We start from the raw sequence: 26,679 nt of genomic DNA, 5'->3' as shown, positions 1-26,679 counted from the left end.
ACAATGAATTCAAATCACTGCGCTATGTACACTGAACAGTCTTGCCAGGGGAGAGCAGGGTACGGACATACGCAGTAAGATATAGATTCAGATCTGCATGAACCCCTTGCAGGGTGCTTTTGGGTTAGCTTATGCATGTTTCTTCTCTGGCCCGCTGACTACAAAAACGCTCTAGGACCACCCTAGGAAAAAGTCTGTGAGCCAACGAAGAAAGCAGGATGAAACATGTAGCTTTCAGCCCTGTCTGGAAAGGCAATATTCCCGAGCACCACAGGACGTGCTGTCTACTTCCCCTTAAACACTGAATCACTCGTGATTTTGCACTAGGACAGTAAAAATGGTACTGGAAGCTGTTACCACCTGATGAACTTCATCGCTTCTGCAAAACCAAAACTGTGTTCTTCTTTGTCTTTAGCTGGTAGCTTCACTGGTTAAGTCAGCAGAAAACCCATGGACTATTTCCCAATCTTTAGACTTCTGCATGTTGCCCGGATTTGTTTACTGATCTAACTTGGTTTTCAACAGCTGACCTATAGCTGAAGGTTCATGATCTCCTAAATCTACAGGATAGCTGCATAACATCAGAGACCATATTACTGAGGGCTGCATCCCTGAAAACATTAGCTGTTTTCAGACCATAACCACCTACGCTTACTAAAGCCTGTCTTTTAAGCCTCTAAATCATACAATATTATTTATCTTTTCTTGACAAAGGGGCTTCCAAAAATGAGCCACTCATCCTTGACCTATTACTACAAGTGAAATTACAGCAAGAAAGCCTCTGTCCTCATTCAGTTACCAATCTGCAGCAGCACTGCAGAAGCTCAAGCCCCACGCCAGCCACTTGGTAGCAATCTGATTTTCCATGCTTTTGCTTCGTCAGATGGTGGAAGTTTGCAAACAATGGATATGATCTCCAGTAAACATATCTCCAAGTTTTCTGAAGACTGTATTTCTCTCAGTTTATATACAAGCTAATCTAACTGCATCCCAAGTCTTTAGCCACCCAAAGTGCCTAGTTATCAAGTCAATGAGAGGCAATCTTTCACAATTTAACTTGCAACTCACTTGCCACCACACATAAATTCCTGACTTTCTACCGCTCATCAAGCTTTGCCTTCATTTATTATTTAATAAACTGTTTATAGGATCCCTAATTGTAAACGTTTGTTAAATATATCAAACCTAGAAACGCGCTAGAATGGTTCCCACCTAAAGTTTTAATGAGTTTATAATACCTCCAGCCCATATGCTTCAAAAACGTTATCCTCAATTATGTAACAGGGGGTATGCTGCTGATATCTGTTAACAGCTAGAACAGCTGTGGTTTTCTGCTTTTTTGCACTGCTCAGGAGAAGCAGCAAGTTCAGCTTCCTTTTTTTTTTTTTTAATTTGGTTGCAAAACCTCTGAGCCGAACAGGTGTGTGCAATCACGAACCACAGCAATGAGCCCAAACTGCTGCTTTTCTAAAAATTCCACCAGTCAGTGACACACGCTGGTCAAGGTTGCACAACCTTGTTTTCCACAGGCTGTTTCTGATGATTCATTGCCCTCACGGAGGTGAATTTCAATTATCGTTAATATGCCTTTTTTCTGGTACTGTATGAAGAACTTCCTCATTTTCATTTCTTCTCCTCCTCCCCCCCCAGCTCTCCTAAATTAAGTGAGTTTCCTTGTTAATCGAGAAACTACCACGAGCATTAAAGAGAAAAATCTCTCCTATTTATCCCCAGAGCAGATTAGCACAGCAGAAAGTTCACTGTACTACTTCATCCACGTCAGTCTGTGTCGAAGCATTCCTCTCTTACCCAAATAGCATCATTCCTTTGCCTCTGTCTAACAACTGGCACAGCCAAGCACTTGGTGCAGTTGTGGGACTGCTTTTGCAAGAGGCACTTGTCCAGAGCTACCGAGCTAATTTCACAGATAGGTGAGCATATACTCGCTGCAATCAAAAGAAAGGATCCGGCGTGAACTTGACCCTCCCACAGTTCCTGCACTTCACCAGCTTTAAGAGAAGAAAAAAATATATTCAAAAGCCTATTCCCTCATTTTCATGTATTTTGTCAGCAACCTGTTTCCTTCCCCTAAGTCTCCACCTCAGCTCCAGCGTGCTACAAGCAAAAGGAAAAGCACAGGAAAGAGCTGTGTCTTCACGAGGTCAAATACCAAGAACAGCAATCACAAAGGCTGACATCAAGCCGATCTCACTTTTATGCCTTTGCAAATTCTGCCTGAAAACGCCTCAGATGTTTTGTTTTGTAAAAAGCAGTAACAGCTGCTTGGAGTGATCACGAGGAAAGAGAGGAGTTTGTGCCTAGAGTGCAGTTGTCTCTACTCAGCAGTGGTTCCTACGTGTAAAGTATCGCTTGGAGCAGAACCTAGGTTTCTCTTCTTTACGGAAGCTTTCACATTGTTTTCCAAACATATGCATGGGCACATCCTGGAGCAGCCTCAGTGGCTGGAGGGAAGGACTTCAGAAGGAAGGGCTTGAGCCTCCATTCCCCCGTGCCCCCCTTCACCCCACTCACAGTTTCCGAGAAGTCCTGCCTGGCTGACACGGCAGGAACACAATGCAGGAGGCCGGCAGGGGAAGCCCTGCTGTGTGTTACTTGCTGTGCTTGAGCAATTTTGGATTTCTCAGAAGCACTTATGGTTTATCAACATACACTTGTATCTAAGGAATTCAGGTCCATTTTAGGAATTTAGGTGGCAGAAGGATGCAGAACCCAGGGGGCTTGAATTTTGGTATTCCAACTCCCAGATGGACACTATCTCAGGTCTTTTTCTAGAGTCAAGACCTACAAAATCCCAGAAATCCCACTTGGAATGTACTTATACTTTTAGATATTTAATTATCTCCAAGGACTGAAGCTTATTCCTTGCTGGAAGTCCTCAGAAGGCTGATATGGAAGCAATTTGAAGACCCTGTCCCCAGGTCAGACATCTCAGTGGTGAACACGTTTCCTACAGTTCTCCCACCAATATATTGTACAGAGCTCTGCATGCCTCCTCCTCTAAACCCTGATGGACATCTTGCTAACCGCACACGTCTCCTCTTTGCAAAAACAAAGTCATTACAAAGAAGCCACACCAAAATACAAGACCATGAGTTCTGTTTCAAGGGAAGTTGGATGGCAAAATTCAGGACATTTAGAAAAAAGGAACAGAAACTTTTTTCTGAACTTTTCATTTGGAACCTCATGACTTCAGATTTTGCAAGTGCTTAAGGAAAGATACGTGCAAAGCACAGGCAAAGAACCTGTGATTCACTGGCCTGTGGTCTGTATATTTAACTCCTGAATCACAGGAGCTATAATTGCAGAGTCATTAGTCTTCTACCAACTTCTAGTCAAGTAGCCCAGGAAAAGATCTGTACAGAAAGCAACCAGAGTTATCAACTACCAACATGCAACAGCCTCATCCATTCAGTAAGGAGAGGCGTGAAAAACCTGATTAATCATTTACTTTCTGAAGTCCAGTCAACACTGACCACTATAATTTTCTACTTAACAGCAGAGGCTAAAATAAATCTCCTTGCTAAAAAGAAGGTCTAAGCATTGCTCATGTAGAAGACAGTGCAGCCAGAAACCTGTGCTGTTTTGTACCTCTCATGCACTGCTCTGATAGTTAATGGATGTTTCAATAGATGATAGCCTACAATCTTACAGAGGCCAGCATTTATAGCCACGTATAAACCCACCACCACAACAACAACAAAATACTTGCTTCAAGAGTTATTATAAGCTCTACTACCTACGTGCATCTTATATGCACTCAATGCATATAATAGGATGGTCACTGATGTAGCTTTACCAGCTCAATTTATATGCTCCTAAAGTCTTATATCGGTCAGCACCTGCAGTGTTATTCATATCATCCACCATCTTTTTCTGCCTTATGTGATAGCTGTATGCTTTAAATAGATGCATTGGACAAAACACAATTCATATCACTTTATTGGCCCAATAACAAGAGTTTCCAGCCTAGGAGAAAGCATTCCTACACAGTAAAATATGTCAAAGAAAGATGACATGCATAAGGTAGGCAGATTATTTTAAATATCAGGTGTAAAATTACGTCTTACTCTCTGCTCCAGCAGTCAGGGAAGTCTGGTCACCTATTTAAGTATCCTAAATCCCCTATACAGTTACCAGAGCAGCTGGCATTATGTGTCATTTGTACAGGGATAAAATAAAAAAGTAAATTACCTTCTCCATATGGTTGGAAGGCAAGAACTCCAATTCATTAGAAAAGACAGCTTCTTTTGCTTTACATCACCTCAAGGCTACTATTCAGGATGTACTTTTTCACATCCCAGCTAGGGCAAGCTTTATCACTGCTTCTCCACAGAAGGGTAGAAACACTATTGATTTTTAGTTATCTTTTCAAGTAATGCATATGGTGGTGCTGACATATGCTATGTAATATTGTAACTGTCCCCCACTATGTTGGGATTTTGACCCTCTGTAGAAAATTTAAGGAGACAAAGGAATTTTGGCAGTCGAATAAGTCATGATTATGTGGGGGCTAGTAAGCTGCCAAGCCTGCTTCTTAGCATCAGAGAAGAAAATGGAGCCTCAAACAATTTATGGGTATTTGGAACATGGCAGAGGTACCAGGCTAGTGACAGTCCAAGTTATATTCAGGTAGATCAGGTAATTTTTTTTTTTTTTTTTTTACTGTTCCGTTACTAGTGTGTTAATGGCATGGTGCAGTAGTCAAGAATCTCTGACTTCTAGAAGGGAAGAAAAAAAACTTGAGTATTATTTTTCTGAGAATTAAACCAGAAGAATTTTTCCTTCTTTATAGATTCCAGTGGAATAGCTAGTGTCAGTAAGGTACATTTGCACACAATTTTTCATAGAGAAAAAGAGTACTTTGAGTCAATTTGGCTACATCTGTAGTGATGTGTAAGTGTTTGTACTGCTGGTTAAATTCTTTGATTACTTCTCATTAGGGACCAGGGAGTAGTGATTTGGTATTTCAAACACTTCAAGCCGAGGCCAAAATCAGATTTATGTCAGTCCAATGTAGGATTTGTAATTTAATTTAAGGCCATGGCTACAACTCACAAAAGTGGAGGTGTGATCAGATTGCATATTGGACACTGAATTGTGGAAATGAAGCTCTCAGTTTAAATTCAGCTCAGCTCAGGAAAGAGAGGATACTACTATATTTACTGACTTCATCTTCTAGTGAAGAAAGAGACTACATACATTTAAGACTTCAGGTTGGAGTAGCTACATATATTTAAGAATTTTTTATTTTTTTTAATGTTTTTACTATATTATATCTTGTTGGATACATTGTAATTCAGAATTAGCTTGTCTGAACCAGCTGCATCATTCAGCCTTCGTTACACCACTGAATATCAGCTCAATAATAAATCAAACCCTTAATTTTATTATAATTTTATATTTTATTTATAATTTTATTATAAATACAGATCCAGATGAGATCCTCATTTTACTTTTACGTTTGTCACCAAGACTTTATATCCTGTTAAAGTAATAACTGGATTTTTGCTAATACATCACTCAGCAAATTACACATTTCTAAACAAAGAAAAAAATAGCAAAATATAGTTTTAATTTTAGCTTATGAACTACACAAGCAAAGGGACAGGATAAGGTACAAGTGCCATAGATACTCTTTTGTACCTGATTAACAATAATGAACAGTAATCCATACCACTAACAACTGTTTTGAAGTATAGCTCCTCCTCCCACAACAGAAGTAATTCTTTTCTAGATGACTTTGAAAATATCATGTTTCCTAAATATCTTAAATATTCTAAAATAAGTCAACAGTTTTCATTTGGTAATGTGTCAGAAGCGTTAAAAAAAAAAAAAAAATCTGTTAGAGTTAAGTGTTAGAAAAAAAAAAAAAAAGAAAAAAAACACCAAAATATCACTTTAAAGATATACACATATATAAAAAGAAGTGAAAACAAATTTCAACATTCCCACAAACATTCCTCTCTAGAGAGCCGGGTATGCATGCGCTAAATGCCAGGTGAGCAGAGAGTATCCAGGAGCCAGAGCCAGATGCTGGATAGCCATCAGCTCCTGGGAAGCCCCTGTGGACTAAGAGGTAACAGCATTTCTTTCCCCAAGTCATTCTGGATTTGGCTGTTAAACTCTGCATAGAGGTCTTGGTTCAAAGCACATCTTAATGAATCACAAACGCAGCTCTGGCAAGGGTGCCAGCGTTGTTTAGATTTTAGTGCCCCCGAAACCAGGGATATAAACTCTCGAAGTTCAGAGTTGTGAGGGAGTATCCCCTAGGGTGGGTCTCACACAGCCTCAGCCAGCTCCTCTTGGACATCTCTGCACTCAGTAGCTGATACATCTCTTCCTATTATTTTGCAACACCTCACCTGCTACAGTGCTTGCTGTCCCCCAGATTGCAGCAAAATAAAGTAAATCCACCAGCATTACAAGGCTCACGCGCTGCTACTCCCAGTTAACAAGTTATATTTAGCTCAGGCTCAACACTCCTGGTTTTGATATAGTCTCTTCACTCCAGATTCAAAGGTAATGGGTTCTTCTATTAAAATTTTATCAGACATCTATAAATGTAGCAGTTGCTTTAGACTGCATCGCACAAAGCGAAGAAAGAGAGAGACTGATAAATCTTAAAGAGTTTATTATTAATACAGGGAGAATTTCCTTTGTTTGTTGTGACGTGTTTTATTGGTGTACTCACCGTGGTTCAATTTAGATTAAGAAGTAGGAAGATTATTGTTTCCCAAGCAACACGTATCATAAATAAACACAAGCGGAGAAATTCTTGTATTTATATCCCAGGGAGATACGCCAAACTATCTACAAATAGGCAGGCTAAAGGGAGAATCAGAGTACCTGTGGGCTCACGGGTAGCCAGGCTGTGTTTTACTACCCTTGACAAACACAACCACTAGGTTTTCTCGAGGTTTGATCCACTGCAGCGCCGGCACTGCACTGTGTCAGGCTACACTGGGTCACGTCTCGCCTGTGATGTGACATAACGTGACACGACTCAATGTGATGCGATGCACAAAATAGGCAGGTGCCCACAGGAAGCATATACTCCGTGACTATGAGCAAGTTGTTCGGCACAGCAGGTAGAGCGCTCTGAGCTGCTCTGCACATCCATTGATGTAGATAATTAGTATACAAAGCAACACACCGCAATATGCTCATTCCAGCTCAGTTGTTTCCTATAAACCATAGTCCTAAAAACTATTTTATGGTGACTGATGGCAGAGATAATTCCATTTTGGGGTGTTATAGTAGTATAAATAGGAGTGAGATCCCCTAGATCAGTAAAATGCATTACACCAAAGTTTAGTTGTCAAACGCTGATATTCTAAAGGGTAGAATGGACATCCCTAGATTAGAGTACCTAGCCCTGTTTTGTGACTTATTTCATGAAAAAAATGATAGATATTTTTTCTATAATCTGAATATGAAACATTTATATTCCAAATTTTTTCTATTCCTTTACCCATGAAGGAAATGACACCAAGCAGAGTGTTGATGGTTACCTCTTTATGGTAAATAGGAACCAACTACAACACATTGCCAACTAATAAAATAAAAGTAACCAAAAAACTAATAGGAACAGAAAACTTGCTTTGCATACTAACATTAGCTGATATGACTTATCACAAGAAATTTAATATTACCATTTTCAGTCAGTAGCTGGCAAGAATTTCTATTGCACCCTTCACTTCGTTTTGTCTTTTTTTTTTTTTTTTTTTAAAACTTACCATAAAAAAGCTTTACAGATTAAATTATGTCATGGTCCTTCAGTCAAGATGTGCTTATCTTCTTCTTCTCCATAATCCATAAATTGAAAAGCATCCTGTATTCCCAGCCCAGGAAACCTCAAATCAAAGAAATACCAGAAAACGCTGCCCATTTCTCACTTTAAAGGGAGTTACTACCAAATTTCATTTTTAGCCGATTATTTTTATTTTGTTGAAAGTGCCAACAAAAAGGATGGTACAGAACACTATTCCATGATATATATATATATACACACACAAATATATATACACATATACATTTTGGGAGCTATAGGAGGAGGCTTTTTTAAGATATACCTCCTTCCTGGCCACAATACTGTGAGACACCACAAGGCTATTTTCTCATGTAGTTCCCCTACCAAAATACACAGAGAGTGTACTCACTGATCCCCAAACTCTTATTCCACCCCCTCCCACATACAGATGACTAAGGCTAATGCAGTGGTCTTTAAGACATCAGAAGATCCCAATCAGCTCTACCATGTGCATTTGTACTTATGTTCTTGTGTTCTGATATTTAACCAGAGGAAAATGCTCCCAAGGATAGGAGCAAACAAGGTGTAATGGTGTGAGCTGCCCACATTCATCACATGAACAATCAAGTGCATTGGCAGCAAGCTACAGGTGAGCATAAAAAAGGGCAGGGGAAGCACATGTGGGACTGCAAGGGCAGGAGGAGGGAGGGAAGGGGCATCAGCAGCCCCAGTCAGCAAGCATTCAGCCCAAGGTGCCCTTGTTTTATATTTAGGTATTCCTTGCCTATAGTTTTTAAAGCATGTGTGCAAAATGAGCAGCTTTATTTTGCCCTTGCAGGAGAGATGTTCCCAGCCAACCGAAGGGAGATGATGTACTGTAGACTGACAAGGGCTGCTAGGCTTGATCACCGCAAGTGTTTCAAACTGTGGGAGAGCTAAACACAGAGTGAGAACGTTTTATTTTTAAAAAGCCTGGCAAGCCACGCTCCCTATATAGCTCGCTTCCTCCCAGAAACTTTCCCAAAAAAATATTTGTTTGATATTTTGATCCAAGTCCTTATCAGATCCAAATTTCAGGCTCCTGACATCTGCTCCCATCTTCGCTGCTTCCCTCCGCAGGGGAGAGAAAGCCGGAGCCTCCAAGACAGGTAGCTGCTGCCTCTGCAGCCCGACTGCTTGGGGCAGCGGCAGGGGCTGCTCCCCACCGCCAGAACACACCAGTTACTCCCTGCTTCTCCAGGCTGCAGCCCTGCCATATGCTCAGAGCTGAGTAGCCCTCGATGATGTGTTGTAACACGGGTGATGCTGCTAAAACGCAGCTATTTGTACGTAGCACTCATGCTGCGGAACACAAAAATAAATGTCGGCTTTATTGGTACTGGCAGCGATGCTCATAATCCTTTGCCCAAAACCTCCTCTTATTAATAGATACTAATTTCAGTCTAGCCAATTTTTAACTGTTTCAGTTGGCATTTCCATGCCAGGTATCTGTTCTAGAGGCAGATGCTTTGGTTTAGCTCAGAAAAGTTGAGGCATTTCTTTGATGCGGGCTGCGGGGGGGGGGGGAGGTAGCAATGCCTGGCCCAGCAGGGGGCTGTGAAAAAGAGCCCACCACTGCTCAGAGCTGGAAGTTGAGATCCAGTGGAAACAAGAGTAAATCTTATCCAACATCACCCATTTAACTGTGGCCAGCCTAGAGGCCTTTGGAAGGTTGTTCTTACATACATCATGAGTTTTAGAGAGATTTTTTTCTATTCTTTAAAAACCTTGAACTGTCAGAGGGCAAACCTGGGTAGAGAGAAACAGAGGCTGCTAGAAGAGGATAGGGAGATTTGGAGATAGGAGAGAAGATGCTGGCCAAGGTCAGGTGAGGTGCTGGAAGAGATGGCTCAGTGCTGGAGGAGCCCCTGGACAGAGCTGCATCCAGGACCTCCTGCACAGACACCCAGGCCACAGGTGAAGCCACCCCGCGAGGGCAGCGCGCTGTGCCTTGGCTTTGCTTTCAGACACGTGAAGCAGCAGCTGGTCCAGGAAAGAGCCCACATGTTAGAGTTCAGAGCATGGAAGTTTGGCTTCTCAGACTGCAGGCTGTTTGCTTCTCCCTCTCCCCCACACAACATCTGTCTCGCTGTAACCCCCTGCCTCCCTCGCATCACCCTTGCGAGCATTTCCCCCATCGAGGATGGTGAAGTACGTGACCAAACCAAACTGTATACACACAAGCAGGCCACTACACGTGTGCACAATTAAGGACATGTGGGCATTTTCTGCCTTTCAGATCCCAGGCCCTGTGATCCTTTTTACTCTCCAAGCTACGCACAGCCGTGCGATAGACACGCGCACGAGCCTCCCCCAGGATGGGGTGCGCTTGGGAGAGGCATCCTACACCACAGCAACGTCTCAATGGAGCCTGCAGGAGCTGCAGGGTGCTCAGCATATTCAAAAAGCAGAACATTTATATTTAGATTCCCAAATGAACTTAGCAACTTAAATTTAGGCTCCTATTTGTGACACCAATTTTAAAAAAATATTTCATATGAGCCTCCAAATTTAGAGTTGGGTACCTCAACATAGTCATCTTGGAGTGAAATGTAAACCTTGCACTTCGGCCCACATTCCTATCGAGTATGATTTCCAAAAGGAGAACTGATCAAGCACACAAGATTTCAAAAGGAAAAACAACAATCCAGCATGCAAGGAATTCACACAAGCCAGTCTGCTTTATTTCTGATTACAAGTCACTTCATTTTGACCTCACTTTCTGCCCTCTTACACCACTGCAACTCCATCAGCCCAGAACTGACAAGCTCTTACTATAATGAAAGCAAGATTTTGCAAAATTTTCAACCTGACATCTGATGATGAAATATTATTTCCAAAGGGAACTATAGCATTTAGAAGTTTTAGCCCCACCAAAGTCAACGTGGCTAAGGCTCCTAAATCTATGCTAAGGTTTTATACACCTTTCAATTTTGACTCATATAAAATATCACTGTGCAAATATTTTCCATTTACAGAAATCACCTGCTCCTGACAGCTTCTCAGGGAATTTTTCTTAATGTGTAACACAATCTAAACATATGTGTTGCATTAAGTTGGGTTATATCAGGTCATGCCACCTGACACAGTATATCCCAACATAATCTATGCAATGTAAATCACTCACTACAACGAACTTAAAGGGAAAAAAAATTCTTCCCACCTCGTAGACAGCTGCAGCAGATAAAGTGTCTACACTGTTGTAAATGGCCAGGTGAACATCTGTGTTTTGATGTTATTTCAAGGCATTTCAGTACACTTCTCCCGCAGTAGTGGCCATATCTACGGATCTAGCTTGCTGGTCACTGGTGTTGAAAGGGAAGCAATGCTTTAGGAAATGTGTATAACTGAATCATATCTATTTCAGAAAAGGAAAAATGACAGAAATTATAGCACAGTCATAAAATTCAATGCAGGTCCAAGCTCAGTGAAAACCAGCTCGGTGAGGCAGAGGAACAGGTGGGAGAGCAGGCCAAGGGGATCAGCTGTTCTGAGGTGAACACAAGCCACAGTGCAAATCCATTCCCATACAGGCCAGATTTCAGTTTCTCCTACCTCAGTTCAAGCAACAGAAATTAGAAATTCTGCATCACTTCAGGAACTCTGAGGGCCATCAGTCCCTTTTGCCAGCCCCACTGGGGGCAGGATAAGAGATAACCATGGTAGCAGTGCTCTCCTGCGACAGACTCACTGCCATCATCTAGAAATGAAACAGAGAGGTCAGCACACCTCATTCGCTCAGCACATTGCATCAATGCAGCCTAAATTATTCCTGGGTTTTAAAGCAAGCATTAGAAATCAGCAGTTCTTCCATAAACTATCACACTCATTATGACAAAGGCATCTGCTGAAGGCGATTATTTGTCTGAACATCCCACACAGCGTAGGTAGAACATGGGTTATGTTAAGAGCCTGTTGTAGGATGTAGTCTTGTATCATTTCATAAAGTATAGATTTTACATCCAAGGGGTAAGCTTAATGTCATAAATTATAAACTGTAGTAAGTTGTTGCTGACTTTTTTTGTGAAAAATCTATAATTTTAAAGTGTTAACCTGTCTACCAGAAGAGCACCAAGTTGAATTTAATTGCCAGCAGATTTACAGTTATAGCAATAGGACCTTCTTGTGAAGTAGCTACAAAGGTTGCTCACAGGACCAGGACAAGCACATCTCTTTACACCAAAATAAACAATTAGTGATGATGTAAAAATATGGAGTCCCACAGGCAACCCTGAACTCTGCTCACAATTCAGATTATTTCAGCTGAATTGGCTTTAAACTCAAAATCATGCTAATGCAGGTACTGTAAATACAGCTTGAACCTTAATTCAATAACAAGATCAACAATTACACTTAAAGATTACTTAGCACTTCAGCAGTGTGAGAAAAATCCTTTTGATCACCTGTACCATGCTATTCATTATTTTCTTTGATGGTTAATAACTTTGAAAAGCACTTGTTAAAAAGAATAAAATGAAGTACAATATTTATACCGTATTACAAAGTGCATTAGCAAATCAGAGAGCTCAGAGCACCTACATTAAAAAGAAAACATTATCAATATTTTATGTTTGTCATCTTTAACATCTCATTGTGTTTTTAACTTTAAGAAAGCTTCCAACCCAGAATCCACCACAGTACCCAGAAATTAGATCTTCTGCCCACCAGACCTGCATGCTGGCCATTTTATTACACATCTTTGTTTCCTTCTTTGTGTGCCCTATAGAAAACAGGAATCAGCATTCACAAACCACCGTGTAATTTCAAGAGGTGAGTGCTGGGAGACATTTTAGTAAGCAAAAAGAAAGCAATTATTTGACTTGGAGATTTCAACACTAACCTAAGTTGGGAAAAAAATGGCATGAAGACATTGTGCTAGGCAACAGATCATGTAAACATTTCCTATGACAGTCTTTCATCATCTATAGGAACATTTACACTGCCAGATCTTGTCTTCTTTAAAAATGTCAGCTCGGTAAGTTTGATGCACATGTGCTCCTTCTGTAAGTGTCTGCTCAGGCAGACAGTTTACTAATTTGTGGCTCAGTAAACCTTTCACTGCACCGAGCACCTTGAGGTTAGCACATCTCTAATCATTATTTGATAACAGAAATCTGTAAGCATCACATCCCTGGTAACAAGAACATTGTATCTTAGCAACCAGCCTTGATATTCAAACAATTTCATTAAAGCGTAGCACCTCTTAGCAGGTGGGTGAGTGCGGGTGTTGATAAACATTTATAACATGATCAACCATTGTGTTTGCCAACACTATAATCAGCATGACAAATTTATGAATTTGTTTACAAGCTCTTAGGTACCAACCTAAGTAGGTAAACTACCTTGCAGCATGCTTCTCTGTCTATAGATAAAGGCATGTTCAGAGATTCAATGCTTCTTTAAATTGAACATATTGGGTAAAAGGTTAGCAGATGAACATCACATGTCACTGTAAAAATCACCATTTAAATTAAACCACAAAGGATGTGTTAGAGCAAGGGCAAGGATTATATTTCACCCCCAAGAGAGCAAGGAAATTTAAAGTTGAAACCATCTTTAATTTATCCCCGGGTCCCCAGCAGAGCACATATAGGGATGCTGTGCCCAGCCCCACATACTGGAACCTCATCACCATGGGGCCAGCATCGGGCTGGGAACCAGGGGGTCATTGTCACCACCACACGATGGAAGAGATCCTTCCCAGCCTCACCCAGTGCTGGGGGGAGAATCGCCAACATAACCCCTCTGCATCCCAAGGGAAGTAGGCAGGGCTCTTGCATTATTTCATTTCAAACACCCTACAGCATAGCTAGACTGCATGAAGATGGCAGATTTCAAAGGCAACACCCTTCTTCAGAGAGGCAGCTTGGCCATACTCAGCACAAAGGGTTAATGTAAATACATCATCTTAAGTGGAAGCACTACAGACTGGATAGGCCAAGTTTTGCTTATAGAAACACAGGAAATCTTTTTCAGTTCTGGGTTACGGATCCCTGTCCCTTGCTATCCCAAAAAAAGCACATCATATCACGCTCTTCATAAACTATTTAGCTTCATCTTCAAACCAGTTAAGTTGGTTAACCCCACGATTTCCATAGAAAGGATTTTCTAGAACTTCATTCCCCTGATGATTTGAGGCCTCCTAATCTCAGCTCCAATTTTATTTATGTCTCTTGAATATTCATTTTTTCTTATGCCAATACTGTCATTTAACTTAAACCACTCAACCCTTCTTAGTGTTTACGTCCCTATTTTTACACAGGGCCATCATGACCCCTCTTAGTCATCATTGTTGCTAGGCTAAACAAACGGTGCTCTTTTATGGCTGTATTACATCAACACACCCCTGTGGAGGGCAATAGGTTTATTCTTTTGTAATCAACACCAGCATTTGATCTCATGAACTTGAAGGGAAATATCCTTCTATGAGCATTACTTTCTGAAATCATTTCCAGTGTTGTGCTGCCATTCAAAGGAGCAACAAGGAGAGAAAGGGAATGGCCACAGAAAGGTAGTGAACACAAGTAGAAAAAACATTTAAGGTCAATGGGTAGATAAACACCATATATACACTCCACCTTTGTATGTGATTAATTGATATTTTACTAAAACAAAGCAGCCAAGAACTCCTAGAGTTCAACCTAGTCCAAAATAATAGCCTTTTTCCCTTTTCCCTCTCTCCATATATATTTTAATCAAGCAACCCCAATAATAACCTTACTAAAACTGTAAAATGTTTAAAGTTTACCAAAAGGTGGGAGACAACATGCAAGTAAGAGAAAAACAGGAATATGAAGTTTGTACCTTGTACTTCTGCCATCCAAGGTAACACTACCGCACCACTGATTTCACACTGGGCATGCTACATCAGGCTATTAATCTACCTGAAATACCTAGGACCAAGTGAAGCATTATGAAATAGGTAACTGAAACTCCCTTTTTGAAATTAAAGTCACCCGCTATAAAAAAGAACACATTTTATCATTTAGGCTTGTTGTCTTTGTGTTTAGCTTTCCTCCCGTTGCTGAGATCTGATGATAAATCTGTACTGTGTATCTGGGAAAGAAAACCCACCTGACAGTTTTTTTTTCCTCCTTCTCTTTTAACTGACTCTACAGGTTTGTAAAGCTGAGTAATTTTTAATTAAGTATCTGAATACAAAGAAAAAACAAACAAATGAAGGACTACAGTGCACAAGGGCAAATAGGATATAAAAACACACATATACATGCACATTTTGCTAAAACAAACAGATACCAAGTACATATACATAAGTAAAGTATACCTTTAGCAACAATTTGAATTAGTTTCATGATAGGAAAGGAGAAAAAGCTATTTAACACAGAAAACAAAGGCAAAACATGTTCTGCCCTCTACAGTTTCCAGAAAAAGTCCTTTTTTTTTTTTGTTATCAGAAAATGTTAGTATTTTGACCAGCTGGGATTCTTCATGCCTCAGTTTTGCTTTCTGTAAAATGGGAGCTTTGCTTTAACCCCCATTTCCTTTCCTGCAAGCTAACACTTAAAAAGCACTCAAAAGCTGAGAGTGCTTTTGGAATAGCATCCTCTGAAAATATTGAAGAAATCACAAAGACAACTAAGGTAACTGACACACATAAGTCAAATTCATATTCACTAGCAAGGATCTTTTTCCCCAATGTTTGCATAGCACATCAGAGTTTGATCGATGGACAAGTGACAAGAGTAATCTAGAAAGACATTTTCTCTTTTGCTTTCAGCTCATTTCTACCACAGGATATCTATTTAGTAGTCAAAGAAGAGAAATGAATGAGTACTTGTAATGCTATAAAAAAGTCTTGCTTAAAATTCCTAAGTACTGATTGAAATGGGACTGGCTTTGAAAAGGCAAAGAGTTTAAGGTGGTCTTCAGATATTATTGCTCAGCTTTCTTAGTCCCTTCTCACACTGTTCTCATGGAAGAGAGAATTTTTGGCTCTCATTTTTCCAGCAGCCTCAGATTGCAGCTATTCCCCAGAAAAGAGTAGTAAAGTTTCACATACAGTCAGAAGTTGGTAAAAAAAAAAAAATCCTTTTCTGCATATCTCATTTCCTAGTGCTCCACCCCCCCAACTTCCAAGTCCAGTTTGTCAAATCTTTGCCACACATAGGAAGCCACTTGACAACATGCTGTATTATACAATACAGCAGGCAAGCATGCAGAGATAAGATCCATAATGAAGCATGCTACTCTAGAAGCAACAATTGCTTAACATCATCATAGGCTAGGTAAATATCATCCCCGATGTGGAGTTAGAAGAATACAGAGTTTCGTCAAGACTACATGGAGTCATTTGTATGAAACTGAGTTTGATCTCATTTGCAGATTCCCATTTTTATATCAAGATCCAAGAAGGATCTGGATATCCAGATCCAATTCCCATTTTTATATCCAGCTAAGAAGGAATCTGATGGATGTTTTAAAATACAGATATTTTGTGGAGTTAGGACAGACAGCTTTTAATGCTTTTGTGGCCTTCTCCATAAGAGCTCTATGGCCACTCAACATTTTTGACTAACAAAAGGAGGAGAAGCATGCTGAGGCCACCTGTGGCTCCACATTCCTCTCTTTTATTCATCACCCTTGTCCCCAGATAGTGTTACCCCTCATTCCTGGCAGGAGCACTGTGGGTAGCCACACATTGGCCACTTACATAAAAGAACCATACCTTGGGCATCTAGGTGGTCACCTAAATTAAAAATAAATGCAGTCAGAACTTCTGCAAGCAGGTTTTTCCCCATGCCATTGCAGGCGCTTCCTAACAAACTGGGTCCTACTGCACCAGCAGTTGCAACATTGGAAGGCAACCAATATAGGATGCTACAGATGATGCCCAAAGACAAATATACACCCTTCTACATTTAAATAGCATGTTTCACCCTTTTTTTATTTTTTTAAGCACCATACTAGAATTTGGTTAATTTTCTTAATGCCAGTTCAGAGCTTCCTTACAGTTCTCCATGGAAAATGTCAGAACAAGCCTGCAAAGGTCCAAGCAAAGCACTGCAGATGGCTCCGGTTTGGGCTTCTGACAAAAAATGCCAGAACGGAGGAGGGTAGGAAAGCTGACAAACAGCTCCACTACACAGCAGCTCCTGAGATTCCAAAAATTTGTCTTATAAATGCTAAATCAAGTCCTCAGAAAATGCTAGGCTGTTGAAGTCTCCATCTTAGTCTCAAACACACAGATTTGAGTAGCAAAAATTGTTGTGTTGATGTACACTGAGATTCCTTGGTCTACTATGTCCTGAAGTCCACTCTTTTGCCCAAGTCACAGCAGAATTTCTCATTCAAATTTAAAAAGAAACAACACATACACACAAACACATCACAGACACACAGAAACAAACAAACAAACAAAAAAAAAAAGAGGCAAAGCAGAGCTTCATACCAGCCTGAGACAACTTACAGACACCTACCTAGCACTATCACACTAATTAAGAGCTTTTCAATGAGGGAGGTGAAAAACTTTCTGAATGTTCTGCTGGCTCTCCTGGACCTGTAAGAATTTCCAGGCTTCAGTTCTTCAGAAACGCATCAAAGAGATTACGGTCTTGCAGTGGTCAGTTGAATTATGTATGTTTTTTCATCAGATGAAAATGAGGTTAGCCTAATGATAAATAGGACTGTGGACATATATCTGGTTTTTGCTTGGTTTTGAAATTATCCCGATTACAGTGGAAAGTAGTTTCAGTACAGTGGTGACTTCTGCAGTGTTGGGGGTGGGAGGGGAGAATAGCACCTGCGTACACACATACATCAGAGTGACCCTTTTCCACTTTAACTCACAAGGAAAAGTTATCACATTTTAGGGAAAGAGTAGTCTCTGCTAAAGGAAGAAGTTATCAGCCTAGTAGGTCATTTTAATTTTGAGACTAGAATATTAAATACTCTTTGATTATGAATTGTATTAAAGTGATTAAAATAGTCTAATAAAAATTCCTAATCCCAGATCTGCTGTCATATAAACATATATGGTTCACAATGCCTCAGTGCAACTTAATATTTGTAATAAAGTACATAATTCATTAAATATAATCTAACGATGTTTAAATTGATTTCCAAAGTCAAAAAATATCCACTTTTACCATCCTACCATATGATATAAAAGAAAATTAGTAAAATTACATATTGCACCTATCCCTGTAAGCTTTTTACTGCTTTCCTGATATCATGATCACCTCTATAACATAAAAACATCTTGAAGAACTCAGAACTTCATCAGATATTGAGAGATGAGTGACAAAATCTACAGGCAGAAATCCTAACATTTTCCTGAAGTATCTTTGTTATTATTTATAAACACTTTTTCTGTTGCTGTAACACAACTAGGAGACATATGCAGATAGATAAAACACCAAATGTTTAATCTCTTTTTTTTTTTTTATGTTTTAAAGTGATCTTTGCATTATGCAGGATTTTTCCTTCAGATCACTATGATAGTCTTCTGAGAGTCAAGCTGCAATCCCTGTTTGACTCATCACATTATGTGCTTGTATTAAGTTTTTCATTAAATCCCAGTGCCATCTATAAGTTACTACTAATATCTTTACACCACTGAGGATTTGATATTTGATGGAAAGCCCCTGAAACCTCACCAAGGGTATCATCAAATCAGGCAAGCCTCACTTTCCTATGTATTTACCAACTGAAGCATATATTCAAGTGAACCTAGTCTGAGTCCTCCATGGTTGGTTAACCAGCTATGCAGTTTTCCCAACCTCTCGTTCCTATCAATACAGCTAAAATTCTACAAAATAGCATCCCTTGATGCTGTACCTAAATACCAACACTTCACCTGGAGAGAATCAAAATGGTGTATCTGTCACATTAATTCCTCGCTTCTTGCTTAGTTTAATGCATCTAAAGAAATGAAACTTATTGAATCAAATTTAATGACATAATAAATTCTTCCCTTCAGACAATGTTGAGGCTTAATTCACTAGTGCACTTTAAGCCTTTGCCTTTAGCATCTGATGGGTCATTAGTCTGTAATCCAGCAGCTAGCCTGTTTGGAATCTAAACTAAATCAGCAAGTACCATATCAGTAGTTTCTGAAATATGACTGGCAGGTCAAGTGTCCTCAAAAAGACTGCCTGGGGCACTAAAGACTAGGATAGGGCATGACTAGAACAGAACCAGCGATGAATCTGAAAGCATGTACTCAATAAAGACTTCATTCATTCTAACTCACTAAACAGCAGTTCTTCAAATGACTTGACTTATATTTTTGATGTTTTTAACCAGTAGGTCATGCAATAAAATTGTCCTGTATGTGCCAATAGGCTTAACACACAGATCATTGACTTGCACGCTTGGGCATATTTTATTTATATTTTTCCCCTCAAGTTTTTCCATGGCAGCCTGAAATAGGCAATAGAATCACCGTGATGTGGTAAAACATGCAGTTTTGTGGACTCAGATCACAGAATTTTCAAAAGAAGCAAGTTTGATGAAACACCTGTTTGTCAAAAAAGAAAGCAACTCTGAAATACCAGCTCCTACACCTGAAAAGTCACATTCTTGAGATGCTACTAATAATCACACATCTGTACACCCAGCTGAATATCTTTCATATTGCATATTAAAAATAACCCGTATGTAACCATTTTAGGTGTTTTCAATACGAGTCAGAAAACCAACTCTACTTCAGAATTTCAATTGGCGTATTTCAAGCTTACTGGAGAGGAAAGTGTGCTGCCCTCATCCTCATAACCCTCCACTACAGTATACACTGAACACTCATAAGACTCGATTCAAAGTCCACTTCAGCCAATTGACCCCAGTGGTCCTTAGATCAGGCCCTTAATCTGTACATTGCACCAAGATAATCAGTAACAGCTTAGTTAGAGGACACATTTTTTCACCTATCATTTACCAGATTCCACAAAAGACTTGCAATTTCTGCGAAGGCAGCCTGTCATAGACTATCATGGTGATTTAAGTGATATTTTCCATTAAAACAAAATACACACACAGTAGCAAAAATAAAGAAATAAAACAAAAACACGAGCTTGACACTTTGACTTCCAGAAGATGTGTTTTCTTTGCTGCTCCTCTGAACCATGTTTCAACTCTTACGTCACAGCAGTTTCTCAACAGACACAGAGGACATTAGCACTAAGCAGGGGGTGGAAAGGAAAACCAACTCATGCATCAAGATGTATTTTACTTCTCAGCTACATTTCTTTATTCACTCTAATGTCTGCAATACAAGGATTCTTAGAAATATTAAATAGAGTCCAGATCCACTCTACGGTAGCTGAGCTACGAAGTGCATCACAGCTTCACCAAGGACCTTACTGACTTCCATGTGACACAGACAACAATGGGCAGATGCTCTTGAGATCAGCAGCAAACAGCTGTAGAGCTATTTTAAAATAACACTGTTTCAACCCAAATCTATATATGTATCGGGGGAAATTGTAGGTGCTTGGCCAGTTGCTTAAATCAGCACCTTGTGCTGCAGGTCTGCAGTGTGAAGACCATTCCCAGCAAACCGGGTTGTAAATTCACAGAGAAACCTGCCTCAGCCCTTGTTACATCACACAGGGAGATAACAAGGTTTGGAAACCAAGCATGTGATCAGGTAACAAGCTGCAGACCAGTTACCCACCACCCTCACAGCACTACAATGCTGGGATTCGCAAGGTGGACAGGATCATCCTGATACCTGCACCATGGGACAGGAGGCCACAGCGCACATCTTTAACAGCTACTTTCCTTGGATAAGTTGTGTGAAATTCAGCGGGGCAAATCCCAGAATATCCCCTCTTTGAGCAAGCTGGATCTAGAAATGAGGTATCTAACTTGCCTACAGATGAATTTAAGTATGCATTAAGCACACTGTGTAACAGAGGCAAAATTACTTATTGCTTTAAGCATGCCCATGCTATTTTAAAATAGGCTGGCCGTCATGAGCATTTCTCCTATTATCTTTGGTGACATTTAATCAGTGCTTAAATGTTGGGAACACAAGGGAAAGAAATCAGGTTATATATTTGGGAAAGCGACTCTTAAAAATTAGGCTTCTTTCCAGAAGAATACTTAACCGGTTGCTCACTGACTAAGCAAACACAGCTAATGCAGACACTTTCTCCCCAGTAGGAGAAAAGCTGCAGGATGCCCCAGCCAGGGTCAAATCCTTCCCAGGGAAGTGCTGGTAAAGCTGAATTCAAGCTCATAGAAGACTTAGACCCATAACTTCCACCTCTGTAACAGTAATATTTGCTTTATCTGTCTCACTCTAACTGTGGAGGTAGGAGGTATTTAGAGGAACGAGGAAATTTAATATATTTTTTTTAAATGTATTATTGAACTATCAAAGGCACTCTGTCATTTGGGATCTCCCTCTATCTCCAGCCTTTGTATTCCAAGGTACTTCAGTAACAGCACTAAGTGAGCCTAAAATGCCAACTTGAGATTTGCATTATAAATGGCATATACAAAGAGAGATTTTTTAAACTTTGGTTGATCTAGCATATCAAAGATCTTTTCCTCTCTTTTTCTAAGCTACTTCAGTGACTGTATTGAAGTGAACTGAAAGGATTAGCTTGAAAGTGGCAAGAAATCTGGCATGCAAAAAAATTTCCACCCCCCTACCCTTATTTCGGTTGAACTCTTCATTATACAGGGGCCCCTTTCCTCTTCTGAAAGGTGTTTTTCTCTGTCTCTCTCGTGCTGTTCCATGCTGTGCCAATACCAAACAAGGTGAAAACACAAAGCACAGAAGAATAGCTCCTGACACTGGCTCTTTCAGCTTTGTTCAACCTTCTGCCTTGCTAAACTGAGCACTAGGGAGATTACAAAACACTTGTGTGTTATTTCCACTTTAGCTGGATCTATCACTAAGCCTGGCAGTGCTGATGCTCCAGCTGTCCCATACCTTGTCCTGAGCTGCTTCCCCAAAGCTCATCGCCACCATGGGCTGCATGGCAGTACGGTGCTCGGAGCACGTTCTCCTCTTCCCAAGGAAGTCACAAGCTGTTTTCACTGCTTGCGGTGAGCACAGTCTTGCTCTGGAGTAATGTGTAGCTGGGAAAAATGAAGCAGCATGGAAAGTCACTGGGGGAAGAGGAGCAGAAGGAATGACTCAGCTCTGAACCTGAATTCAGACACAAATGAGTAAGAGCTCCCAAAATCAAAAAGATTCATGACCGCTGATACCAAGTCTCCATTCAGATGCATTTCTATTTAGGAAGCTTACAACAAGAGAGAACCATCAGTTGCTTCGCAGCTCCCCACCTGGCCTGATGTCCATCCATTTCACACACACCCTTTTTTTTTTTTTTTGAATAATTAGGCAAACCAGCTGCATTTACTTTTCGCAACAAAAGCTCTGTCTGCATATTGACAAGTTCAGCAGCAGTCCTACCCGAACAGCCAGCATCTCCTAGATAACAGTCTCAAAAAGGAGCAGGCCTGCAAGCCTGACCCCACGAAGAGCTGCGGGACATGCTGATAGCTCTCCTCTTCCTCTGCCCTATTCATTTCCCCACAGCCACCTCCCAGAAAAGGCTGGCAGAAATAAAAGGGGCAGCAACCAGAGGCCAGGGAAAGGTTTGGGGCTCCCATGCCAGCCCCACACTGAGCGGAGGGCTGAGTCACAGCCGCAGAGCAGCAGGACCCAAGTGTTTACACACCACGTTCTTCATCCCATTGCAGAAGGGATGAAGAGCGTGGATTAAGAGCGTGAATTTCACCCATCTTCATCCCAAGCTCATTCCCCCTACATCAGTGACTTCAGAGCATGATTAGACAGCATAATTCCTGCTTCCTTGACTCACTTGCTCCTGCCAGGATGAGCAGCATGCTTACCATGGTAGCAGCATACTTTCAGGACAGACCAATGGGGCAGTCTGGGTACCCAAAATAAGGGGAATGTTGTTCAAACATAGCTCATAAAGACACTACTGGGAGAGGCTTTTGAAAGTCTATTTACCAGCTGCTAACTACAGAAAATATTAAGGCCTTTCTGCACATTGTGAAGATACCCCATCCCTCAGTGCTGGTGACACGGGCATCCTTGTCAGAGCTGAGTAGCTGCCTGCTGCCCCCTCCTCTTCATTGACCGGGCCTTGCTGGTGGCCCGAGCTAAAACCATGCCAGCACCAGCTTGCCAGCACGCTCACAAATCCACAAAACCCACCCTGAAGACAGCAGGATCTCTGAAACCTGCAGAAGCAAGACCAGGATTTTTTCTTCATGCTAAGATTAACTGCATAAGAGTACTACAAGAGCCATTCATCACCACCACCTTAAGCCTTCCTTACTGCGTATATCAACATGTCTGGGGCTGTGACTAATGTGAAAGGCACCACCCTATGAGAAGGGATAAAATGAAGAAACCACCAGTGACAAGCATCAAGTCAGCTTCGTTAAGGTGTTCTTTTGTTTTTAATATAAAGATTAGAATTAAATACAGACACTAAAAAGGCCTTTTAAGTCTTCTTCTAATAAAGAAATGCAAAACTAAGTCAGTTCAGGTTTATTTCAAGACATCTTTAAAAGAAATAAAAATAACCTTCCGAAACACCCAGGCAAGTGACACAAACCCGTGATCCCACAGAGACTATATGGGTGCTAAGCCACATGTGAAATACAGTTTGCACGTACGAAGTTCAGCACACAATAAACTTTAAGGAATTTCTGAGAACCAAGTAACATCAAACAAAAGACTAGCCATGTTCACGTCTATATTTACTTCTGCTGTTGCTATATTCAACTTCCCTGTAAGAAAAGGTGCATAAAAGAGCTGCACTGTCCGGGCATCGGCAGAGGAGAGCCCACCTTCTGTAAGGACCCATCCAACTGGGTCAGCCCAAGCCTGATAGCAGAAATGAGCAATAAAAAGTTTAACGCTGGCTGAAATAATCCCGGATTTCATTTAATCTCCCTCCGAGTACTAAAAATAACAGAGAGCAATAAAATCTCAGATGGTGCATTTGCTAGAGCTGCTGTTTAATCTTGCTGATAAAAAAAAAAAAAAAAAAAAAAAAAACAGACCCCTTTCTCAGCTTCCCGACACTCAAAATCACATTTCTTTTTCCTGTATTGCCAGAATATCCACCTACTTCCCCAAATAACACACGTAAGGGCTATTTTCCTACACATAAACATGCCTTCTCTGTTCACAAGAGCAGAACTGGCTTTGGGAAAAAAATATAAGAGTTACTAAAGCCAATAAAGTAGTTTCCTCAGCCACACATATGGCTTCTAAGTTTAATAGCAATTATGTCATTTTTATATATGATTCACTTGATGTTGTTTTTATGTGAATCATTTGACATATATAACTCAGGCAGATTTCTTAAATAAGCATATCACCAGAGACTAAATTACTAATCAATTAACCAAAAAGGTTTTTTTCTCCCCCCTCCCAACTAGGCATACAATTAAGACAGAAGACTAGACTTAGAAACACAGGCACTTTGAGAAAATGAGGTTTGATAAGCCACAGATTTTCATTTTGGGTGAAGGAAGGGGACTGCCAAGCAACAAATTGGGGGCCACAGTAAGCAAATAGATGAAAAAGAAAAAAGACCCGGCCTTCAGCTCTCCCTCTGGGGCAACCTGAGGAGCCTCCACACAGCACTTAAGGTTTCTCCAGCACAAATGTGACCACAAACACCTGTGGCTCGGTCCCAGCCTGGCTGGCAGGTGCAGAAGGGACTGACACCCCCAAATATGTGGGCACTGTGTTTTAATTCTCACTTCTCTTCTAGCTGGGAGATAACAGGAGGCCAGAGGTCAGCACCGAAGAAGGAAGGAAACAGCCTCGTCAGCGAGGTGTTTACAGTTTTCTTGCCTGACCCCCTTGTGCTCTCACCACAACACACACCCTTCTTTCCAGAAGAAATTCAACGCCCTGCAACACCCCTTCCTCATTTTCAAACCGCTCCCGTCCTGGTGCCCAAGAACCTGCACCTCACCACGGGCAGCCGGCCAGCCCCTTCCAGAGCAGCCCCCTGCGCTTTCTGATCAGCCACCAGATAGGTTTTATTTCTCCAGCTTCACTGTTTTTAAGCATATTTCCATGAGCTTGGAGCTCAGTACACATAGGCGAACTACCTGACTCATTGCATTTATGGGGCTCGACTGAACCAGAAACAGGCGCTTTCCATACTGCCCTTGTTACTCTGCTAAGGAACAGGCATCTCAGAGGGCGAGCCTCTGCTCCTGCTGTAAAACAGCCTCAGGAACCAGTTACCATTTCTTCAACTCTAACCACATGCAAAGGTCCACACCTACAATAATTTTGTATAAAGTATTTCCTTCCATCTTATAAATCCCCCTAGTTAGCACGCAAGCAGGGGAGTCCTTGCTCACAAGGATATGGAAAGAAAAGATTTTGGTCCCAGAAACTATCCAAAGCAGCTTTCTCTGTACCTTGGCCAGTACCAGAAGAACAATTAAGCACACAACTAAGCACATTAACTCCTCTAAAACAACCTTATTTGCTTGTTTTATTTAAGAGCATGTTCAAGAGATTTACTCAAAGAAACCAAAGCAAACAGAAAGATCAGGGCTCAGGCACTAAACATCCACTATAACAATCACTTCAAACCTTTTCCAGCACAGAGGAAATGCAGTTTTCACCACTTTTTAAGGACAACAAGATCACACCTTTGCTTTCCCACATCCAGTAGCTGTTTTTACCTTAAGGACAAGCACACTTTCTTCTCTCCATGTCCCAGGAGGCACAGGCACCCAGCTCCCCTGCAGTCAGCCCCAACAAAGACACCCTCCCTGGCTCAGGGTGCAGGAGCACCCCACCTGTGCCAGCAGCACTTGGCCAATAAGCCTCAGCAACACTGAGGCTTATCAAAGCTTTCTGCACCACACACACCTGGGAGCACTTCATGGAGGATCACAAAAGTCCACAACTAAAGCCAAGGCACCACCATGGGCAAGTGAGACATGAGGCTTAAGTGTGTACACCTGCTGAGAGTGGCAACAGTAATCCCCCTCCAGGGTGAGCCAGCACACTCCTCTCTGGTTCTCATTACCTACCAAGTGAGCTCGGAGAGGAGGTGTGCTCACACTGACATGAATAAGTCCACAAAGTTTTTTCTTATAGCAGTATTCCTCTCTTCTGCCACCGGCTCATCATTTCAGGTGCCTACCCCAGCTGCTCATGCTCAGATGTTGAAAATTACCACTGATAGGAGCTCTTAATTCCTCGAAGTTTTATTCACTTTTATTCAAAACCTGTTTTTTCTCCCTTTTCCTTCTGCTGTAGAAATCTGACAATCTGGTTTTATAAAACAAATAATTTCCCCAAAGACAGTTGTGCTGACAAGAATGAATACAGCCAGCTTGGCTCCCCTGAGATACAGCTTGTTAAAGGTGTAAAGCCTGCTGGGCTCTCTTTACCTGTCTGGTTAACAAATGTTATCGATCACAAAGTTGCAGGCAGGCAGAGTTCATGTCCTCCCTTGTGAGTGTCTTGCAGGACCATCCTCCTGGCTCAGGAGGCAGGAGCTTTGGCATCTGGGGCTTTCAGGGATCTGCATGTGCTTCTTAAAGCTTGGGGAAACATCATTCAAGGTCTTCTCCAAATTGAACCTCATGCCTCGTTTTCTCTGGTTAACTACACATACTTGATTAATACACCCCATGTTATCACAGCCATGTGGCCTGGTCTACCAGAAACTAGAGCAGAACATTAATGGTAAAGCTGTGGCTTTGCAGAAAACGTAATGGACAGACAGTGCTGTAAAAGGTGCCTATGCCACGCACCAAGCAGCGCATCTCCTGCTGTGTCTCCACCTTTCTCACCTTCCTTTCCCTGCGGCTGGCCCATCTGCCCTCAACTGGGAGCTGCGATTTCACACATCTCTACCCACCGT

At 41.2% G+C, this 26,679-nt stretch overlaps 1 long non-coding RNA gene across 1 annotated transcript in view; it reads right to left on the bottom strand.

Moving 5' to 3' along the window:
• Window positions 1-25,628, bottom strand: part of LOC311439042 — a 74,181-nt gene extending 48,553 nt beyond the window's left edge. Inside the window, exon 1 of the long non-coding RNA XR_014694518.1 lies at window positions 25,487-25,628. This is a non-coding gene — a long non-coding RNA (uncharacterized lncRNA). The remainder of the gene's footprint in view (window positions 1-25,486) is intronic.
• Window positions 25,629-26,679: the final 1,051 nt, after the last annotated feature.

This window comes from Aythya ferina, assembly GCF_964211825.1.
Source record: "Aythya ferina genome assembly, chromosome: 6".
NCBI lineage: Eukaryota > Metazoa > Chordata > Aves > Anseriformes > Anatidae > Aythya > Aythya ferina.
This window is presented reverse-complemented; position numbering and strand designations above follow the sequence as displayed.